The 11,208-nt window shown below is 33.1% G+C and overlaps 1 long non-coding RNA gene across 1 annotated transcript; it reads left to right on the top strand.

Moving 5' to 3' along the window:
* The first annotated feature begins 5,026 nt into the window (after positions 1–5,026).
* LOC122590794 lies at positions 5,027–8,815 on the top strand. The gene is made up of 3 exons (XR_006322609.1): positions 5,027–5,648; positions 7,038–7,350; positions 8,560–8,815. It is a non-coding gene; the product is annotated as an uncharacterized LOC122590794 (long non-coding RNA).
* Positions 8,816–11,208: the final 2,393 nt, after the last annotated feature.

Below are 11,208 nucleotides of genomic sequence, written 5' to 3'. Positions count from 1 at the left end.
TATATATGGGGGAAGTGAGTATCGGGTTATCCCCCATCTAAGCTTAGATGGGGAACCCCTCACATTTGGTTTTTATAATCATGAAAATCATGGGGGGCCATGTATTTGTTTTAAATTCAAACAAATAATAAAATATTTGTATGTGAGGGGTTCCCCATCTAAGTTTAGATGGGGAACAACCTCATACTCACTTTTCCTTATATATATATGGTTTAGATGTAGATCGCTAGTCGTACATTTTTTATTTACGTAATTGTTTAAACATTTTCACCTATTTGTGCGCTCTATTAATTGTTTGTTACCTGTTAACAACGTTGTGCTCTGATTTAAGATCCAGCCTTTTGTGTAGTCGTTGGTGCTGGATCTAGCTTTTCGTGAGCCTTGAAGAATTGATCCCTAGCTCAATTTTCTTTTGCTGCGATATGATGATTCCTATCCATGGCTAGCAGAGGTCTAGCGGTCTGCATGAACAAACATTTCTATTATATGCAACTTTTACTCTAGTCTGTCCAACCGAGAATTTATACTTCAGATTATATTGTATAGTAGATAGAATAACGATATTGGGTTCATTTTAATCTATATCTATACTACCTATTACCTAATAACACAAAAGGGCCTTTTTTAATTTAAGAAATTATGTCTTTAAAGACCCAAAATTGTCCTTGGACATTCTATATCTCTTAGCAACCTACCTATCTCATCTAGTCAAAATAACCCAACCAATTTTTACTCCCGTAGACACTGCGTTTAAACAAACCTATCATCAATAAAACACACATTTACCCACCCCATCCCACCCACCTCTTCTTCGCCACCATCGACACACCTCCATTCCCCCTCTCCACCACCACAATCTACCACCAATAGACACCTGTATCTAAGCCGCTCCACCGCCAATCATTACCTTTATTTAAACCACCACCGCCACCTCTATAAGAGCCATCAACGCCACCTTCTAAACTACCTAATAACATAAAAGGGCCTTTTTTTAATTTAGGAAATTATGTCTTTAAAGACCCAAAATTGTCCTTGGACATTCTATATCTCTTAGCAACCTACCTATCTCATCTAGTCAAAATAACCCAACCAATTTTTACTCCCGTAGACACTGCGTTTAAACAGACCTATCATCAATAAAACACACATTTACCCACCCCGTCCCACCCACCTCTTCTTCGCCACCATCGACACACCTCCATTCACCCTCTCCACCACCACAATCTACCACCAATCGACACCCTTATCTAAGCCGCCCCGCCGCCAATCATTACCTTTATCTAAACCACCACCACCACCTCTATAAGAGCCATCAACGCCACCTTCTATACTACCTAATAACACAAAAGAGCCTTTTTTAATTTAGGAAACTCTGTCTTTGAAAACCTCAAATTGCCCTTGGACATTCTACATCTCTTGCAACCTACCTATCTCATCTACTCAAAATAACCCAACCAATTTTTACTCCCGTAGACACTGCGTTTAAACAGACCTATCATCAATAAAACACACATTTACCCACCCCGTCCCACCCACCTTTTCTTCACCATCATCGACACACCTCCATTCCCCTTCTCCACCACCACAATCTACCACCAATCGACACCCTTATCTAAGCCGCCCCGCCGCCAATCATTACCTTTATCTAAATCACCACCGCCACCTCTATAAGAGGCATCAACGCCACCTATATGAATGATTCAACTTTATCTTTTTTACTCACATTCTTTTGCAGGTTCTTCAATGGGGGTGGCTACGGAAGGGAACATTATATCGTTCTATATCTCGATGTGTATTTGTTTTTAGAACGACATCTCGATATGTATTTATATGTGATCCTTTTTTTTGTATTGTTATTGTTAACAGATCGGACTTTGAAATACCATGGACCATGGTTGATAGTTAGGTAAGGTTTTTTCATTTTTATTTTTTGTAAGATTTATTTCTCACATTTATTTATTGTTAATACTTTGTGAATATTTTATTTTTTATATATATTCTACTATAGCAAATTAATTATTCGATCTCTTTGGATCTTATATGTAACCATATATTTTTGTTACTAATTTAATACTTTTAGTGCTACAATATTTTGTATACTAAACTTATGTTTGTGTTAGGGATGAGCAAATGACCCGAAAACCCGTGACCCGACTCAAAACCGCCTGAACCCGACCCGCCCCGCCCGACTGCATAACGGTTCGGGTTTCGGTTCAACTTTTAATGGATTTTCGGTTCTTGGGTCGGGTCGGTTCAAAACCGACAAAACCCGTCAAACCCGGCTGAACCCGAAATAGTTGCAAGAAATGGTGCCTGAGCCTATCTTCACCCTCTTCTTTCTTTTCGTTGTAAGTTTATATATATTAAAAAATAAAAGTAAGAGCAAAAGACTCATGGATGAACATGCCTCAATTCTGTATATATATAAGCTTTCATTTCCATAGAGATGGTGTTTCAACTTATGAGAGAGAGTAAGTATGGATAGTAAAGACATTGTTTTTCCTTAATCTTCATATATATTTTTTTATTGAAGAGCTAGATTGAAGTTGTTGGATAAGATAAAAGTTGGAATAGAAATGTAGTTGTTGAGAGATATATACAAACGAATGTGACGATCTAGATTGAAGTAAGAAGAGGGTTCTTATATTTTGAGATATGTGAAAGTAAAGATAGAGTAAAAAAGTCAAACACAAACAACGTAAACTTTTATGTACAAACATTTATTTTATTCTATAATATAACATATATGGAAAGCAAATTAACAGAAAACAATAAAGTAAATCGTGACTAAACTTAAATACGTGTAACAATCATATAGTTTTGGGTCACATCCACAGCTGTAAACATTATCTTTAAAATTTTAACACATATCTCAAAAAGGTTTATCTGATTTTCAATCTCAAAGCAAAATATCATCAACTTCTTTGAGAAAAACCTACAACAAAAACCTAATATACATGAAAAGAGAGTGCTAAATTCTCATCACTTACATCGCGGAGCTTTTATCTTCTTATTCATCTTGCGAATCAAAAACCCAAAACAACAACTTGCACAAAACATGACATCCGTTTAGATGTCTTAATTTACAAAATGTTTTCTTTCAAATACATATATGAAGATATATACAACGATTAGTCCATTGTTGGGCAACCTCGAGGCCATTAAAATAGTCATATTATTGCAGCAAACCATCAATTTTCGATTTTTCTCGGTTAAACCCGAGCCCGAACCGGTTGAAACCGGGCCCGAACCGACCCGCCCGTGGAGTCAACGGGCCGGGTCTCGGTTCCATTTTTCAACCATTTTCGGGTCACGGGTATTGACGGTTCGGGTCGAGTCGGGCCAGTTTTCAACCCGTACACATCCCTAGTCCGTGTAACGCGGCGGTGGTGGGGGTAGTGATGGCGGAGGTGGTGGTGGTGAGGTGGTGGGGGCGGTAGTGGGGACGATAATTGGGGCGGTGATGGTGGTGAATGTAAAAAGTAATTGATGTTAAAGGTGATATTGTAGTTATTAAAAGTATTATAGGTATATTAGATGGAGATGTTTAAATTAGTGAATAAAGGATAATTGTATTTTTGTTTTTTTTTTTCAAATGTAAAAAGTTTAAGGGAAAAAAAGGGTGGTTTGTTTAATTAGATAGTATAGGATAGATATAAGGCTATCTCCAATGCTAAGGACGCCCTTAGGCGTCCATATCATATCCTTACAAATCCTTATAAATCCTTATAAATCATTCAAATCTTATAATTTTATCTCCAATCATACAAACATCTTTACATATCCTTTTACCTCCATTAAAAAACAAAAATATATTAGGTAAGGACAAGTAAGGGCATGCACTTAGGTAAGGGCATCCTTCAAAAAATCCTTAGTTTTGGACAAGTTTCAACGACAAAGGATATCCAAGGGCACCCCCTTGGAGATAGCCTAAGTTTTTTTATAAAGACTTAAATTTGGAAAAAAAAAATTGATATCCTTATTTTCGGTAAACATGCATTTTTGGTATACATACATTATATGATTGACTTCATCTTATTTTTGGTAAAATATTACATTTAATTACATATTGTGATATTAGTACCTATTATTATGCTAATTTTCAAAGAGCAACAGGTGGTCTTGGTGGTTATTTTATTGCAAATCGCAAAGTTATATAGCTGCCTTTGGATACCTCGGATGGAGATAAGTTGATCACCATTGATGGTTGGTATACACGAAACAACTCCGTCAGTCTTCGATCATTAAATTTATAATTTGTTTATTGAGCAAAATTTTATATGTAGCAAATTTTATCATTGACTATTGTGTTTGTGTGTATGAAGATCAAATATAATTGTTATATCTCATACTGTTTTATCTTATAGCAATCATATGGGTCATTTATATTATTCGTAGCTAGATTCATTCATGTGACAAAACAGTACCCCCTACGCTTAATTACTGTTTTTTAAATACCGCCGCAACGTACGGGTAAACTTCTAGTTTGTTAAAATCAGAAAGTAGTCACTTATATTTTGAGCAAAACAAAGAAAGTACATACAGTGAATTATTATGAGAAGGAAATGGAATATAACTATAGCAAATTTAAGGATTAGTAAGTCTTGGCATTTTATGTTTGCCATGAAAAGAATTAGTAAATGACATGTTGGCCAACCCTGAAACATGCAAAAAAGTAAAAGAAAGACCAAGTAATTAAATGGTAAAACCTACATGTTTATGCTCTAAAAATCTAATCCATTTCGATTTGTTTAATTAAAGGAAAATATCAATCAATCTAATTCATATGCTTAAAAATAAACCTAAAACATTAATAATTTGACATGCTGATTCTACTAATTTTCTTTCCTAATTTTGCCCCCTAATTTTTTTACATGTTATCATCTTATCTTTATACACACCAATTAAGTTGATATAAAATAGAGTAGCTATTTGCCTACTTGCCCATTTGGTTCTGAAGTCAATGAACCAATATATCCTGTGGTCATCAAGAAAGTTTCCATTTCTCATCATCATTATCATCCTCTTCAATTCATTAGACCTTCCCCTTCCCCATCGAGGGGAGATTGAATTGTTCGGTCATAATATTTATGTGGGACCCATCTAAAAGTTAGCCAAACAGTTTGCTATATCAAACAAACGACGGCTCATTTTTTCTTTTTCTTTCTTCTTAATAAAACAAGGTTCTCCAACACTAATTACTTTTAAAAATCTACCAGAGTGGCAGCCTAACCCTTTATTTCAACCAATTTCCGTCAAACGTAGAAATAAACAACTGAAAAAGAAAAATTCCCATAAAAGTGAAAAACCTAATGGACCAACACTATGGAAAAATGAAACTTCCTCTGTTTCAAACTCTTAAAAATCCTCGACCTAGAAAAAGAAAAAGGATAAGAATATAAGGGATGCATCAAGTTTTTTCTACTTTTAACCTTAATTGAAGTTTCAATTTTGATGATGTTTCAATTTCTATATACTAACTCTGAAAAATCCTTAACCCAAATTACTAGGATTAAGAAAAAAAAAAGGGATACATCAAGTTAATTCTTATTCTTGATTGAAGTTTCAATTTTGATGATGTGTTCCAATTTTTGAAGAGACAAATATCGCCGGTTCCACATGTGTCAATGCGGTAAATGAAAAATCAGGTATCTCCCACATCCAATTTAGGGTTTTCATATGCAATCTTTCCTTTCTGATTTTTGTTTAGGGTTTTAATATACACGTATTATTTTTTATTCATATTGTTACTAATGATTTATATAAAACACGCTTTTAATAATATACACAAATCTTTCTATAAAACACGGTTTACAGCAAAATGCTGGAGGTCCTTTTCAATCATTTAGTTGGCACCTGAAAGCAGTCTCTCTATGTAGATAGAGGTAAAGTCTGTCTATATCTTAACCTCCCCCATTCATCATCGAGATATTGGGTCTCAAAATTTGTGAAAGACTTGGGCAGTTTGGGCAGTTCCTTTTTATATGATCAGTTTGCTTATTATTAGCCATTACTTAGTTAGGTTTGCATGTCACTTGCTATTATGGATGAGAAAAATGGCCACAAGAACACAATGACAATTAGGCTCCTTTTTAACTACTATAATGCTTCAACCATTCAGTGACACTTATGTTTTCTTGATTATTAAAATAACTTGAGCGCTTTGCTGTTGATACACTTCCTTTTGTCTTTGATGGATACCGGTTCAACTGAACATGTCAGCTACAAAGAATATATGATCTCTGGTAATAACTTCAATTTAAGTTTTAGATATCTTAATGTGTTTCCCTTAAAAATATTATAAAACCTTTTTTTCACACAGAAGGGAATCATAATCGATTCTAAATATTACTGTAATAGTTAATAAACACTTAGAGAGAACATTTTGTGATAATCATTACTCCACATCTTTTATTAATTGCAGTAGCAAACCAATTGGTCATCAGGTACTACAAATGCTAAATTTCAAGTGAAATACATGAATCCTAATTTTTATATTCAGTGACAATGCGATTTATCATTGGATGACTTTTATAGTTTATAGCATTTGAGTTGCTTATTTCTTTATCAAACAAGATTAGATACTCTTAATTAAACATGATTATGTAGAACACAGATATTGGACCTTTGTTTTACAGAATGAGTAGCTATTATATTGTTTATTATATAGCCCACCCCACATAAGGATATGTTCTAAAGCCATTTTGCATCGAACACTTTTCTTGCTAAAGCGGTTATTAACAATGACATTGTTTCTTGAATTGTAATTTCATATATCTTGGATACTAATTTGAAATTGTAATTTGGAACTGAACTCATTATGTGTTTAAACCAGTTTATGATTAAGATTTTTAGGAATGACTACTATCATTCTGATATATTTCATATCAGTTGTTTCGTATTTATATCAAGAAAGTTAAATTTAAGAGTTGTAGGACTAGAACCCTTGACCTTTGGTTTATAATTTGAGAGCTGTTGTGTAACATTATTAATCAATGTATGCTAATGACCCTGCAAAGTCGTGAATCTATTTGCAGTAAACCAAGTTGTTTCAGTAACCAATCGAAGAAAAACTGCAAATCTGCTGACCTGTCTCATCTGAAGACAAGCTCAACAATTTGATAGAGAGATTCTGACTTCTGAGTGCTATAGCTTAGGTGACACATAAAATGGAGACGATTGAAAAGAAGTCATGTGAAACCTGCTTTTGAAAGGTTATATAATGGCTACTCTCCTATACAAGTGCTGGGCTTCCATTTCAATCAGCAATGAAAAGGTTGGGCAGGGAAGTTTTGGCAACAGAAAATGCATGAGAGTTTTCATCTGCTGAAAAAGGAGAGACACTCGAAGGTAATCTAAAGTGAAGTTATTTGATATCCCATCTGTGGCGGCAAGACGGGCAGGTCGGGTGGGTAGGTTACCGGTCAATATTGTTTCGGGTAAAGATTGGTCGGTTTTTGGAAGGGGTGGAGTTTGGTTGACTGCTTACGTCTCTTGTCCAACTTTTTAGATTTCATAATAAGTTTTCTGTCTATTAACTAAACTTTTGAAAAAACCATTTTTGGAGGTTGTCTACCTTAAAAAAGACTTTAAGTGGGTTTGAGCCTATTACCCTATTAACTAAATATTTGGTATGACCTATTTATAAGTAAATGGATCGAAATATCTACTTTTATACTTTGATACTCTACCAGTGTAATGCCTAAATGTTTCAGCCCGTTTTACCCATTCTGCCTTTTTTTAAATTGATTTTCATGTATTTGACCTGCTTGAAATTAAAATAACTTAAATCAACCTTTTTATAAGTCACCACATTGACCCTGTCACCTTTGCATCCCACCATTCATTTTGAACTGATACTATTATGCATATACATAAAGGAATTAAGGATAGTTGAAGGGTACTCACACATAATTGTAATCACGCATTTTGAAAGTGGTGTTGTTAGGAGAGCAGCAACGACACCTAACATTCCAGTAACTAATGCGAGGGGTGGACCAGGACAACATCCTACACAGGAGTACCCACTTTGTTATTATGATCGCTTTTGGAACCCCTTGTGTGATGGTCTACTTACAATATAGCTATGAAAACCTTACACACACATATATATATATTTTCTTTTCATAAGTTACTGCAATCATTCTACATTAAATTTTTTCTTTTTAGATGACTCATGCTGATTCTATTTTGTCATAAATATAACATGCCCCTCTTGATGTTTATACACGGATAATTGGATGTAATCAATGTTAGCCAAAAACATTTAATTACTTTGCGAGTTTGCGGACATATTTAAGATGCCTTTTATGCATCATACTTAGACAAAAGCCAGACAATCACATAAGTCACTAAATTTCATGCATTACAGTGACATGAAACCTTATAAAACATCTTCAGTTTTTTATGATTGTTTTATTTACAATACGACTACATTCTATGTTTTTAAAAGTTTCTTTTATTATATTAATGTTTTCGCAATTTTACCATAACAATTTCATCTATGTTTTTCCACATTTATTACATCTTTCAAATGGATCCAAGTGTATCTGTTTGTAGGTAGTAATGTAGTATTAGCCGGAGCAATGGATGAGATTCCGGTATGACAAAGCAATGTAATGATGTGGTTAGCTGGTTAGATGATCATTCAAAGTTGCTTAAAAGGATTCTGGTTTTGCAATACTGCCTTGCTATCGGATCTTTGTTATTCCGGTTATCAGATGAATTTAGTGCTGCTGGCTTAAAGTCAAGAATATGTCATATGTGGACATTTTTTTTTGGGAAAATGTTATATGATGTTTTTTTTTTATTTGAACATCGTTATATGATGTTAACATCATGGTGTTGCGCTCGCATCAATTTTTACACATTTTAACTATATGATTTGTGAGAGGAACATCATATCACTATATGATGTTAACATCATATAAGTTATTTTTTTTTATTGGTGAAGCGAGTTAGTGTTAAACCATGATTTTATAAATTTTACTATAATTATAACTTGAATTATTAACATGCTGTCACATGGATTACTTGGATGGATTAGCTCGAGTATAACTGTAAAGAATGTGATATATAAAAGTTGTAATTGATTCAAGTATAATTAAATTTTGAAAATTTTATTTATATTTTCTTAATTATGTCGGGTAGTTACCGGGTTGATTAGCTAGTTATTTATTATATGTTGGTAGGGACAAATACAATATGTATTATATTGTGAAACTGTGGTTTTGTACATATATTTGTTTTTACTTTTTACACTTAAAACTTGATTTATGTATTTATATAATATAAAAAATTTTTAATTAAAAACCCTATTTTTTATTCTCAAATTAATTTAAATGCTTAGGGTAAAACCTAAAACTTTATGAACATATTTTATAAGTTATAATTTTATTTTTATTAATGATAATAAAATAAATTTTTGAAGCATAAAAATATTTTAATTAATTTTGAATAAAAAATGTTAATTATAAAGAAGTATTTGGATATAGTTTGGTTAGGTTCGCGTTTCTTTCACAGAATTTGATGTAATTTGATGGAATTAGAATTGAATTTCATTCCTTAGTGCGTTTGGTTGTTCAAAGAAGCAGGAATTTCATTCCGTGAGAATGTAAACATTCCATCATTTGATGAAATCTTCATTCCATGGGGATGGGGGAAGGAATTTCATTCCTTCCGTTACTTGAATTCTCAAAAAATCAAAAATATTCTGTGAAATTCCATTCCCTCAGATTACAATTCCTTTAAAAGATTTCATTCCTTCTAAATACATTATGTGAATCAAACGCGTCCTTAAGTTGGGATGAATAATCATAAGAAAGAAAAATTAATTTTTTAATAAATAACACGAGTTGGTTGGGTTGTGAATGAGAATCATATACAAGTGTGTGTTTTCAACTGCACAAGATGATGATTGTAAGTTCATTACTATCTGAGTGCATACATACTCCATATTTTTTGGTGGCAAGTTTGATAAAAATATGTTTTCAAATGCAATTTGTTAGTTTTATACAATTTTTTTATGCTCAATCAGCGGTGACTTTTTGTAACGACCCATTGTTGTCGATATAGGGTAGGCAAAAAATATTGGTTTTGAATTTGAAAGTCAAATTTACCTTTTGCGTTGTACTTTCAAGTTGATTTTGAAATTGAAAGTATAAAAAAGGACGTGACCTTTGATTGCGACAATAGGGATTTCAGTTATCGTTTATTATCATATATTTACTTAAACATAGGGATTTCAGTTATCGTCTATTATCATATCAGGAATGATACATGATCAGTGACGGTCACACTAACGTGGTTTCAACATTTTGTTCTCTCTCAAAAGTAATAAAAAAAAAACCTCACCGAACGTTTTGCGATGAATGTATTTTTTTTTAAAAATGGGATTTTTGTTTTCCATCTAAAGTAAAAAAATTTGCTAGACTTACGTCTTTTTGTTGCTACGACATGAAACTTCAGCATATAATAGAAAAGAAAAAAAAAAGATTGTCTAAGTGTCTAACCAGTGTATTTTTCTAATAAACTCAAAATTTTTTGATTGATAATACAAAAGATGATGACGATGATGATGCACACTTACCTAGTATTAAAGGGGTTAGGAAACTTGCGAAAATGATGGTAACGACGACCAAAGGCCTTGTTGATCAAGTTGGCAAGGTGTGTAATTAACTACTAATGTTGAACGAGCTGGTTTTATGACTTTTATCCATGGTGAGTTTCATCAAAGATATTTATATATTGCATGGGGGGCATGGAGCACACTGGGTCAAAGTCAAAGTGTCTATTAGACTGACACCACATTAATTTTTCTATCTTGTAAATATCTTGTTACATATTCCTTATGTATTGTTGGTAACTAGGATTGGTATACCGTATACACTGTTTTGATCCCAATTGTATTTTTCGAAGTTTTCAACAAAGTAAAAAGTTGGATGCCAGAATTGCAATGAGATAAAAATTGATGACTATATATTAAAGAAAAGATGAACTTACAGTAGTTGGTTAAAGATTTGAATGGAAAAGAAGAACCTACATATATGTTTATGGCCAAAAATGAAATGAGCCTTAAAATTGCGGGCAATTAGAAGGAACAAATGTTTAAATGATATGTTTAGTAAAGGACTTTTTGAAACATAAAAGCTTGGGTAGTGAATAGTGATGATATCTTAACACCTTTTAGCCATATCATATAATTTTACT

Source organism: Erigeron canadensis, chromosome 3, assembly GCF_010389155.1.
Source record: "Erigeron canadensis isolate Cc75 chromosome 3, C_canadensis_v1, whole genome shotgun sequence".
NCBI lineage: Eukaryota > Viridiplantae > Streptophyta > Magnoliopsida > Asterales > Asteraceae > Erigeron > Erigeron canadensis.
The sequence above is the reverse complement of the archived record's forward strand: the minus strand, read 5'-3'. Positions and strand labels throughout refer to the sequence as shown.